The following is a 12,137-nucleotide window of genomic DNA, read 5'->3' on the forward strand; positions in this document are numbered from 1 at the left end:
GTTCTTCCAAATAAAGCCATTCTGTGAGTCTGTGGCTCTATATTTTATGGGACATAATTTCTAGTAATATAGTTTGCTTTCAGTATGGATAAAGGTTTTCTGAAAGTTTTGTATTATTACTTAGAGGTGGATATGTTAAACTCTTATATAAAACATACAGAAATTATTATAACCATTAAATTTCTTACTTTTTATTGTTTATTTTTAGTTGTTGTATTTGTTTTCTCATGGATCATGATCACAGTGTATTTTTATTTACTTCTGTTATGGGGGTTAGAGTCCATTAAGAGGAAAAGTTTATTTTATGCATCCAAAAAGTACATAATTTTCCAGCAACTAAAATATATTTTAAAATCCTCAAGCATCACAGTACTGGCAAAAAAATCTACCTATGTTGGATAAGTTTAATCCAAGTTCTTTAAAGATAACTTTAGTGCAATGAGTACAGATGAAAAAACAGAGCAATATATTAAATTATGTATCTAATCACTCTGTTCTAATCCTCCTGTATGTCTCTAAATAAAACCTTGGACCTAATTTCCTGACCCTTGGTAGAAGGTGGCAGGAGAAAGCAGTGCAAAAATTGCTAGGTGATATACCTTTGAGACATCATTCAAGTAGAAAATTTGACATTTGAACTCTGACACAGTCGTTAATTCTGGGATGTGGCAGTTCCTGTTCTAGTTTTTCCTTTTAATTTTAATTGCTTTGATTGCTTTGGTTTTTTTTTATGTTAGGGGTTTTTTCCTTTTTTTTCCTTTTTTTTTTTTTTTTTTTCCTTTTGAATGTGAGATTCTGCTTTGTGATTTGCAAAGCAGCAACTGGAAACATGACTCTACCCATTTTCTTATCTCATTTTGGCTCTGACTGCATTTAAATTATCGACAGTGTTCAAATAGGCTGTGGTAATGCAGCACCAGCCTCTTGAAATGGGAGAGGAATGAACATTCATTCAACTTGTTGGAGAGGGAGAATCAGCACATCTGTTTTCTGCTTGACATACAGTGTTCAGTATAACAATAGGAAATACTTAAATTGCAATCATTTACTATGATGTGACTAAATGTTACTGGAAAACAGCTCATTAGTTCTGCACCTCTCAGATCGTGAGACAGTGCTTGAGTGAGGAGCTCTGCAGTGGCAATTCCGAGTTCACTACTTGGATGGCATGCACCACAGTGAAACTTGAATCCGTGATCTAGTGAGATCTTGTGGGAAGTGAGCTATGACTTTAAGAGCTGGAAGACTCTCAGTCTACTTGCTTGAGACAATTTATTAGTTTTTATAATTTTCTAAATAATATATAAGATATAATATTTTTAAGGACACGAGTCCTTAAAAATTTTCCCCTTAAAAATGTTTCTCCTGTACCATGTCCATCCATGCAGGAACAAGTAGCAGTGCCAGGAAATATGATGTTACAATCACTTTTTCTCCCCCTTATTGCCTAGGAAATAGAAACTATTTGCTATTCTAACCACTTAAGAGTGAAATTAATAGAATGCAGTCGGTTTCCTATCTCTATCCTGATAGGAAATTGTTTTGGAAAATTTTCTATCCATGCCCAATGATAACTGCTGAAAGTCCACTATGTAGTACAAAATGGAACTGTATTATTATAGAAGCACAGAATTTTTTGTGTTGGAAGGGACCTTAAAGATCTTCAAATTCCAAACCCCTACCGCGAGCAGGGACAACTTCCACTGGACCAGGCCCCATTCAACCTGGCCTTGAACACTTCCAGGGGTGGGGCATCTACGACTTCTCAGGGCACCTTGTTCCAGTGCCTCACCACCCTCACAGTAAAGAATTTCTCCCTAATATCTAATTTCAAACTACTGTCTTTCAATTTAAAGTACTTCCCCCTTGTCTTATCAGTACAAGTCCTTGTGAAAAGTCCCTCTCCAGCTCTCTTATAGGCTCTATTTAGGTACTGGAAGGCTTCTATAAGATCTCCTAGAGCTTTGTCTTCTCCAAGCTGGTTTTTTTTGTTGAAGATATTACCCCAAACAAGGTATTTGTTGCAACCAAATCCAGTGTTGAAATTTCCTTTGTGCTGTCAGCAGGCCTGCAGACTAGTTTTTCTGTTTGCTGAACAAGTCTAGACAGGTCAAAGCAGATACTATCTTAGATCCAGCATGGTTATCCATCTGGAGCAGAACTCAGAGCATGTTAGGATTTGTGCTCTGCTCTTCTATTGAGAGCTAGCTCCCACCTAGATCTTGCACAATGTTATCAGGGTTTGTATGACTGAAGCATTTTATGTCTGGATGGGTACATCATCACTGAAAGGTGTAATTTGGCCAGAGTGTGACCTACCCACGCTAAATCCTGAAGACTATGTAAAAGCTTAGCTGTGGGTATGTATCCTTTCCGAAGCCCCTGCATAAGGCATTGCCATGCTCTGCAGCAATAGCTTCCATGAGGACTTCTCACCTGCAGTGACATGTATTGGCTTCAGTAATGTATTATTAGCATGGCATCTTTTTATTGGCCCAGACAATGCCATGACTTAAGCTGTTAGCCTGACTGTTCAGTCAGTGCTGAACTGGAACTTCTGAGGGAAATGTTTGGAGGTCTCTTGGTGGATCAAGAACAGTGGGAGCAAGTGCAGAGGGCACATGAATCCAAAAAGGGCATCTTCCACATCCATAGCCAGTAGGAGTTTAAAAACCCCAGCTGATCAGGTCTAACTCAGTTAAATGTAAATGTAATTTTACACAGTAAATAATTAATTCCTTATGCTTCCTATTTCATGTTCTTTTCTTTGCCTTAGCTAAATCATGTCTTACTTTAAAAAGCAAGCAGAGTAAAGCTAAATGTCAGAAGAGTATTTCCAGATGAGTGATATAATTATTAACAAGCAAGCAATCAAGCCATCAGATAATATACAATTCAGAGCATACCTCTGACATTTTGACTAAGAGTATAAAAAGTGCAATTAAATCAATGCACTTCCCTAATAGGGTTCTTGCTTCAAAATTCTGCATGGCTAAGGTTAACTCATAATGATCTAATTTTTTTTTTTTTTTTAATTACACTTGATCACTGCTATCTGTTTCTGCAGAAAATCATTAATACTTTTTAGTGAAACTGGCTGTCTATAATAAAGATTGTCCTATCATTTTAATACAATTTTTAATGGAAATTTGTATGTATTATAAATTTCAGAGGCATAATTATATAAAGGTATAATACAAAAGAGATAATATATACAACAATTTTAAACAAGACTAGATGTTAAATAGCCTCAAACATATTTTATTCTCAAGATAATATTTTTTTTCAGGTCCCTAAACACAACTTGTATCTCTCCTTTATTTAGAGAAGTCACAAAGTATGAATCACTGACAACTAAATGTGTTTGGTAACATGCCTTGCCTTCATTTAATCTTTAATAAAGTTTAAATTAAATTGCAAAACTCTTGTAACATTAATGAAATTCAGATTTCACAATTATACATTGTCTTAAAATGTCAAAATGATAATACAGTCCAAGGGATTTAAATGCCCAATTCAGTTTCACCTCTCCGTATCCTCAGTTTTATTTTTCTATCTTCCGGCAGTTGAACAAATTGCAACACTACAGAAATACATCAGAAGAATGTGTCATTCATGTACAATTACCCTTATGCCATATTGCTATAAGCCATGGGTCCAGTTAGTCAGATGCAATCCACTGAAATCATATATCAAACTCATTAATCCAGCATTTTAGAGTAAAATTGTTCAATAAGACAGTTGGTTTTGAAAGGATGAGCTGGTATTTTCCTTCTCAACTGGAGTTGCACCAAGTTAGGGGAGATGGCTTAGTCTTAGTCTTACTCTCTTGAGTAGCTGGGTACATTCAATCTTCCTGATGTTTCTCAAGTGAAGTTTCTAAAGGAAATTTTATTGTAAGTCTGAGTGGACTGATGGGGATTGGAAAACAATAACAGAAAATAATGGCTATGAGACATGGTAAGTTGAGAAAGAGAAGATATTTCACTGCTTTCAAAATACTTTAAAAACACATCATTTCAAAATAGGTATGCTTAGAAACTACAATTAAACAAAAGCAAAGCATGATTAAACCTAGCAGAGTGTAAAAAAAACCCAAAAAACTTTTTGCCTTTAATATTCTTTAGAACAGTTTGATAGTGTTACAATCACTGAAACATGGTTTTCCCATAGGAAGAATATGTTGTCTGTAGACAGGTAAGTACCATGGCTCTCTTTATCCAACTATCTTTTTCTTCTGGCAGCTCCTGTGTGCACTATCTTAATCCACTCCTCTGCCTTTTCAGAGTTTTATGTGAAAAAACAATCACAAACTCAGATTCAGGAATCCTATGGGACCAGGATAGGGTTACTTGTTGAAAAATATTCAGGGTTTGCATATGTACTTCTGTAGTGACAACAACAGAATAACTGAGGCTGATGACCAGGAAGATGTGAGTAAACCTTTGAAATGGACTTGGGTTGAGGTTCATGTCAGTAATCGAAGTTCATCACACTTGGGTAAAGCAGTCATTGCTAATGCTGTGCTCAGATGCTACAGTAATTACAATGCCACAGATAAACTGATTCAATAAGCAAGGTGGTGCAGACACATTAGATCCCTTTTTGATGAGTATAATTGATGTTTGCTTGTTAAAGGGAAAGGGGAACATCCTTACTGAGAAAGGAAACAAGACATATTATTTTGAAACTTCCTCTAATAAAAGTTTAGTGAAAGATACTGTTTTTATTTTTATCCCCATGTTTTCCCTTACTCTCTATTAACATGTATTTCAGTAAGGATGTAGGTAATACAGTAATGTATTAGGTATGTAGGATGTAGGTAATACAGTATGAGCCTCTCATCAAAAAAGAAAATTATTTTAGCTGAAGCATCACCTCGATGCTGATGCTGTGTTTGAACTCTGTGTAAATTCAGCAATTTTGGGGAAGAACTCCATTACATTAAAGGGACACACAAACTCTGACACCACTAGTAGCAGCCTGAAAGAGGATTCTGAGGGCTCTAAAGCTGTGTGTGATGTTGGCATTTGTGTGGAGGCCAGTAGGCCAAGATAAAGGATAGATGTCTATTTGTTCTGCAGTGCTGACATAGTGCTGTAGAGGATGCAGCAGTCCAGAATGCAACTTGTAATTAAATTACCTCCCTAACTGTTTTGAATGGCTTTAGGAATCACTGCTATATCTTTGTAGCCCAACAAAAGTTAGCCAAAAGCTATTTCAGCTCTCTGATACATGCTCAATTGTCGTGTTCTTTATTATTCCTGTGGGTACCCAATACAGATTGTCTCCTGTTTTTCTGAGGGGAAAAAAGGGATCTAAATTTAATGCAAACTGGCTGTATTTCAATTATGGGCAGATTTCTTTTCAGCTGAAGCAAATTATTCTTCTTGACATGCCATCAGAGTCAGATGACTGACCTCCCGGCTACAGTGCAAGAGATATCTGTTGTATTGAGCAGCTGATTGACTAGTTATGGATTTTTTCCTAGGTTTTGTTTTTGCCAACAGCATATCTAATTTGGGTTTTAATCTTTTTATTCGATGCCCAGCTGCCTTAGCAGTCCACTTGAAGAACTAACATATGAAACACATATATTTTATATCTGTTGTTTGTAATTAATCATCAGTGATTATGATGCGTAATTATCTATTCCCTTTAATTCGATATCAATAATGGATGTATCTTGAAGTTACTTCAGCCATCTGCATATTTTTCCTGCCAACTGCTATTCAGAGACCAGCTTTTGAAGGTATTTTTGGACAGAGAAAGATGGCCATCTGCTAATCTTGACCATGCACCTATTTTAAGATATGTTGGTTAGATTATGTAATGGAATTGTAAATAGGGAATCTGATATATGCAGTTGAAGACTGTGTTATCAGTTTGTTGATCAATATATACTTAAGTAATTTCTTACCATTTTCCTTTTCTAAGTCTTGGAGATTTCCCATTTCTTATTTAGATATTTTTGAAACTTCTGAAACTGCTACTCTAGTCAGGATGTTTTAGAAATAGTACACTGTATCCTGGTAATCAGAGCAATTATTTTGCTGTTTATTATTCTAATCCCTTTAACGGTTTATTACTTTCAATTTTAAAAAAGGCTGTATGTATTTATGGCTAAGAGTATATTTTCACATTATTTTCATTGCCCATTTAAGTAGTAGTAACCAGTCAGCATGCAAGGAGTTCACTCTGAAATCATTAGATATCATTATTAATCTTTAGACCCCACCTTCCTCCTGAGTATTGAAAGAGTCCACGTGAGTAAGGATCTGGCTTCATAGCACATGAAAAGGGTAGTGGGAACAATCTGTAATATCCTCTACCATTTCCCTGCACTGTCTGAACATTGTAGAGAAAAACACATCTCTTCTGTCAAATGATGCAAATTCAGTAAACTCTTTTTTCTTCAAAACAATACTAACCTGACCTTTTAAAATTTCTCCTTCTCACTGTGACTCTTTTTCAGTGTTGTCCTTAAAGTCTCTAACTATTCAGGCAAGACCTACAACTTTTATTAATGGGAAACTCTTTATGAGGGGATTTGGGGCAACAAATAATGGATTCCCAGCCTGCTTTTTTAGTTTTGTTTTTACATGAAACTAATTTATTTAGCTGTTCACTTACTGAAATCTGAACTGATTCAATTGTGAAATTGAATTTTCACTGCACTGAGTATAGTGGACCTTTCTTCTGACTATACATTCTGATTAAATGTGGATGTTACATGGAAATATCTGGCTATCTCCATCTACTAGAAAAAGCCAGAATTAATATATATATAAAATTTACTTGTAACCCATTTATAAATGTAGTAAAAATAGTTTTTTCAAATAACTGATTCATCCTTGTGGAAAGAAAAATACAGAAAACATAAGAGTCACAATATAATGCTAGACTTTTTAATTAGGGAAGGATAGAAAATTAGATAAAACTATGATCTCAAAACAATTTTATATTTGCTTTATTATTTACCTGTAGGATGGGAATGTGAAGTATTTCTCCTAATATTTGGAATTATTTGCTAACTGAATAAACCTCATCAAGCAGTTAGAATTCTGTCAGTCTCTCCCAATCCTCTGTGTTATAAACTACAGGTGCTGTGAGAGATTTATTCTGTCTGTTTCATGTAATCATGTGTCACCGTGGTTTGTCTTACTGTACACATCTCTTTTTTGAATCAGTGATTCAAACATAGGTTTCTATGGATGATCATGCACACTAATTTAAATTATTTATCCTTTCTATGGAAGAATTGTTCTCTAATATAGTCACTTTTCTTATTTTTTAAAATTTTTGTCCTATAATTAAATGTTGTAACTTTGTAGTTTTTATATGTGCAAAACACCAATAAAAAGATTTTTATAAAAGTGCTTGAGGGTAAATATTTGGACTGTTAATGATACACAGTTATTTTTCTTTTTTTTTCCTTTCCAGTGTGTTACAATTTCAATGTTTTCCTTTTATTGGATTTGACTAATCTTTTTATAGCATAGCATACATGGAGCTGCCAATGCAATCTAAAAGAACATGTGACAAGTAGCAAACAGCCCATCTAATTTTAACCTTCTCTGCCTGCATACATGTTTTTTGTCCTTAGAGCATTAGAATTGCTCATCTGCCTGCAGCTGAGACCTAGACTAAGCACTGTAGTCATGTAAATATATAAGAAAGCACATTCAGTTCTTAAAGCTACACTGAAACAGCTTGGATGTGGGAGCAAAAATAAGCTTAATAAAGCCTTTATGGAAGCATGGTTAGACAATAGGACTTTTCCTCCTCATTCAGAGTGTTGTTCCTCATACCAAGAGCACTTAAAGGAAGATTTGATTTCTGGTGATATTTCTGTTCCTAATTCTAACATTCATGTTTCTGTTAGTCTCTGCTCTTCAGCACAAATATTCTATCTGTTTTATGAGAATACCTAAAATCAGAGGTACAATGCAATGTTAAGAAAAGCAAAGATTCCCTTGGCAGTATTGCCATGTTTTCAGGAAAATGCATTTAAAGAAAAATCAAGAGGAGGGGAGAATATGAATCTGAAGGGTGTAAAAGGGAAATGAAACAGTGAAGAAAAGACATCATTTTATGAGAAATATTTATACTAGAAACAGTGACTTCTAGTTGGCAATTATTCTCTGGAAGTCCAATTATGCAAGAAAATTAAGACTAAGAACATTAAAAAACCACATTTTTTTTTAATATTAAAAAATTCTGGACTATGAAAACTACTGATGTCTGAGAAATCAAAGCTCAGAGCCACAGAAGAACCTTTCATAATGCAACTTTTAATAATATTCAATGTAGGATAAAGACACAATTCTAGTAAACATCTTCTGTTCCTGCACACTGGAATGGAAAGACTACTAGCTGGCAGATCCAAACAGTTTTAGGTAAAGAGAAGCCCACTTTAGTCCACAAAAAATAACAACTGTAGGAGCCCCAAGAATTGTTCTGGTAAAAACAGACATGCCCAAAGACTTTAGGACAATAAAAGCATTGGTGGGGATTAACTACACCTTGATTTTAACTCTCCAAACTCTTCATTAGTCCCACTTTCAGCCTGTAAGGTATTTATGTAGATCCTAGAAACAGGACAGAAAGAAACCAACAAGCTAAGAATGAGGCCACCTGGACTAGGAGGACAGGTGTCAAGACTTAGGAAAAAACACACTGACAGTGCTTTGGAAGAACTCTCAGATGGGTCATGCATTAAGATGGGTAGAGGATAGACTCTTGTGAGTCTTATTAAATGTGGAGTACCACAGGGGGTGGTATGAAGACCTTTAAGATGGAAATCTAGGCACCCATGGATTCTAGCAGAAAAGTTAGTCTTTAGGGCAGAAAACGCACTGAAGCAAAGAGGGGCTTCAGATGATACTGTTGAGTGAGTTTTCATTTACGGCATCTAAAACCCCTTCATGTTTCAGATCCAAACCCCCATTCCTTTATTGCTCTCTGCTTCATGTAGTCATTTCAAGTTTTCCAAATGGCTTATTAATTTCTAACAGTGCCTTGGCGGCAACACAGTTGGTTCTTATAAGTCAAAATTAGTATAAAATTGGAAGAACACTGTTAAGTCAATTGCTTTACTTTTTTGCATACTTTAAACTACAGGGAGACATTATGACTCTGATGGATCTGCTTAGTTTAATATTGTGGGCTGCCTTGTAAGAGCAACAAACCAAAACCCAGAGCACTTCTTCACTACCACTAAAACAGCCTGGGGCTTTTAAGACAAGAGGGTTTTTTTTCATATTCTTGAGACCACTAATGCTCCCCTCACCATACTTAGTTTCATTGTAATAACTCCGAATAATTTCTACAGATGGATGAAAAAGAAAGAAGCCAGCTGGTGTTTCAGATGAACCATCCATATGAAAGGTATAACAAGTCTAATTAAGCAGTTGAAAGTAATTTTAGGTAGTATTTTGCCTATTGGGTCTGGTACTACAACTTAAACTGACATCAGGTTTGGGCTGTCATGTTCCTAACTCTCTTCTCCCAAAGTATTAAATAGCTTTCACCCCACACCTGCAGGGCTAATTCCTTCTGCTTCCATGGGCAGCTCATACCAAGAAACAAACAATTATGGAATGACTCTGACTAAATATAAAGAAAATAGTTTTGTATTGGTTCTTTATAACACTTTATAACATTTATATCCAATGAGTGGTTTACCAGGGCAGCAGAGGCTGGGAGAAAAGCCTTGAGCAGCCGAGGCTAATGGTCACATAAACTGGCAGGAAAAAAACATGCTGTCTGCTTTAGCAGTTCTCAGATTTTGCACTGTCATTTTGGACCTGCTGCAAAGGTGATCTGCATTATCATCCACAAGCTGGTGAAAACCCTGGTTTTTGTAATTCCTGGTGGTGCTGAAGCAAATGGAGTTAGTTACTCACGTCTCAAAATTAAACAAGTGTCAGCTTGATCTGGCCTTACTAGGGAAAAGAAGTCAGCTAAAACCTGTCAACCAGATTGAAGTAAAAGCAATAAAAGAGGAGACTTTCACTCATCTTCTTCACAGTCAGAAATCTGGCAGAGTATACACAACAATAATATATAATTTTTTAAAATAACTTGTGCCCCCCCCCGCCTTTTTTTATCAGCTTAAAAGATCCATTACTTGTGCCCTTTTTCCTTTTTTGTCAGCTTAAAAGATGCATTCTGATTACCAAAGAAGATGTGTCCAACTTAATGTTCTTATTGGAAATCACGTGTTCAGTTTCTTTTAAAGGAGTTCATGTAACACCCATCAAAAGAATATCTGCATTTATCACAAAGATTTTCATGATCCAGTGGCACAAGAACATAGAATTTCTGGGGAGAACCAGAGCTGTCTTTGGGCACAAAGACTATTTGGATAATTTTCTGTGGTCACAAATGTTGTTTATCATTATCAACTGAGTCATTAAAAAACAATATAATCAAGGACAAAGACCCTCTAACTAATTAAAGTTAGAAAGTGATATGTTTATTCAGCAGGCAGCATGGGAGTCATCTCCAAAAGATGTGGCTGCCCTGAACAAGGTTCTTTACGCTCTATTTATTTCAAAGATCTTACATACAATGCATATGTGTAACCCCAGCACCCCCAATCCCCGCTCTGTATTAAAATGAGGCTATTAGTCCTTCATGTGTGTGCAATTCTTCTCTTGAATTGGGTTAGTGTTCTTGAATTGGGTCAGTTTTCTCAAAGGATGAAGTCAGGAGAGTCTTCATCAGGTCTCTGTGACCCTTTGGCACAATCCAAGGTCTCCTGCTTCGTGACTGATTGGTATGAAGTCGAGGTGCTGACCACTGTCCTTACTGGTTTCAATTTGTTCTTATAACGGTTTGCTTACTCCATTTTCTTCCATAAACATACTCAAAATATAACAATTAGCTCTAGCTTAGGCATCTAATAATCATTAACCTACCATTAACTAATCTAACTTACATCTTGATCAATGTAAATTGCTTCTAACCCTTAGCTAACATCTTAATTCTTTAAAATCATGATTCATCAACCACATTTGGTTGACAGTCAAGTGAAAACTCAGTGATCTCCAGAAGTGTGGCATAGATGAAAACAACCACTACAAGTACAAGAAGCGTCAGAGATGAGTATAGGCATATGAACACTGCACAGAGGATCTTGTCCAGTAGGACAGACGAAAAGAAAAGACTGTTCTAGAAAACAGTGACACTGTATCAGCAGCTTTGTGTCTTCTCTTCATTTGGAAGCTTCAAGTCAGTGAAGCTCTCCTGCAAAAGTGTAGGGAAAAGGGACCCTTATGAGTGATGCATACAGCCAGCTAACACAGAGAAGCTGTCTCTACTGGAAATTTAGGGCATCCTAGCAAAGGAAACCTTTCAATTGACTTTGATAAGGTTTTGGGTCCCTAACTTGCTTAAACAGTCTGAATTATAGAAAATACTGCTAGTCACACTCAGCATTGCGTTCAAAGTCTGGTTGCTACCTGCTCTGTACCTTGACAATGTTAGTTTGTCCAGTGCCAAAGCTACAGCAGAATTTTAAATGCTCTATGCAGCACCCTAACAGCAGTAGCCAGAGATTTGGGGTTATTCTTACTTCCTTATATTGTTTAATATTTGACTTGTGTAGTGAAGAGTGTAATTTTATTGAATCCTTTATAAATTTATTTTCTGATAAATAATTAGTGAGTATCAAGATTATGTCTCTGGGGGTATTCAGGCAGTGTGCAAGTCAGTCTGCATGGTAAACTTGGCCCTTGGCTCTACTGCCATAGGGCACAGCACCATCCCAGCCAAGATGCTTCACGCCATCCACACTCTTTTAACTGGGTGAGCTAAGTGAGCACATCATCATTCTGGCACTTTCTGGGATCAGCAGCTTTACTGTTCATGCACGTCCTTGGTCCTGCATAGGCACAGTAAGGTCGGTCTTCCTCGGAAATGTCTGTCCCCCTGAGCAATGTGAAACACACTGAATCCAAGATGAAAAACAGATGAGGGTTTTAGGAAGCAAGGATTGTCTCACTTCAGAGTAGCAGCAGGGAAGCAAATACCCAACATGTGCTGGCGGAGGTTGAGGGTCCCGGCACTTGGGCTTCATGTGGCATCCTGGCATCTGCATCTCATCTGCACTGCATCCTGCCCAGGTAACA

The sequence above is a fragment of the Hirundo rustica genome, chromosome 3, assembly GCF_015227805.2.
Source record: "Hirundo rustica isolate bHirRus1 chromosome 3, bHirRus1.pri.v3, whole genome shotgun sequence".
Classification (NCBI taxonomy): domain Eukaryota; kingdom Metazoa; phylum Chordata; class Aves; order Passeriformes; family Hirundinidae; genus Hirundo; species Hirundo rustica.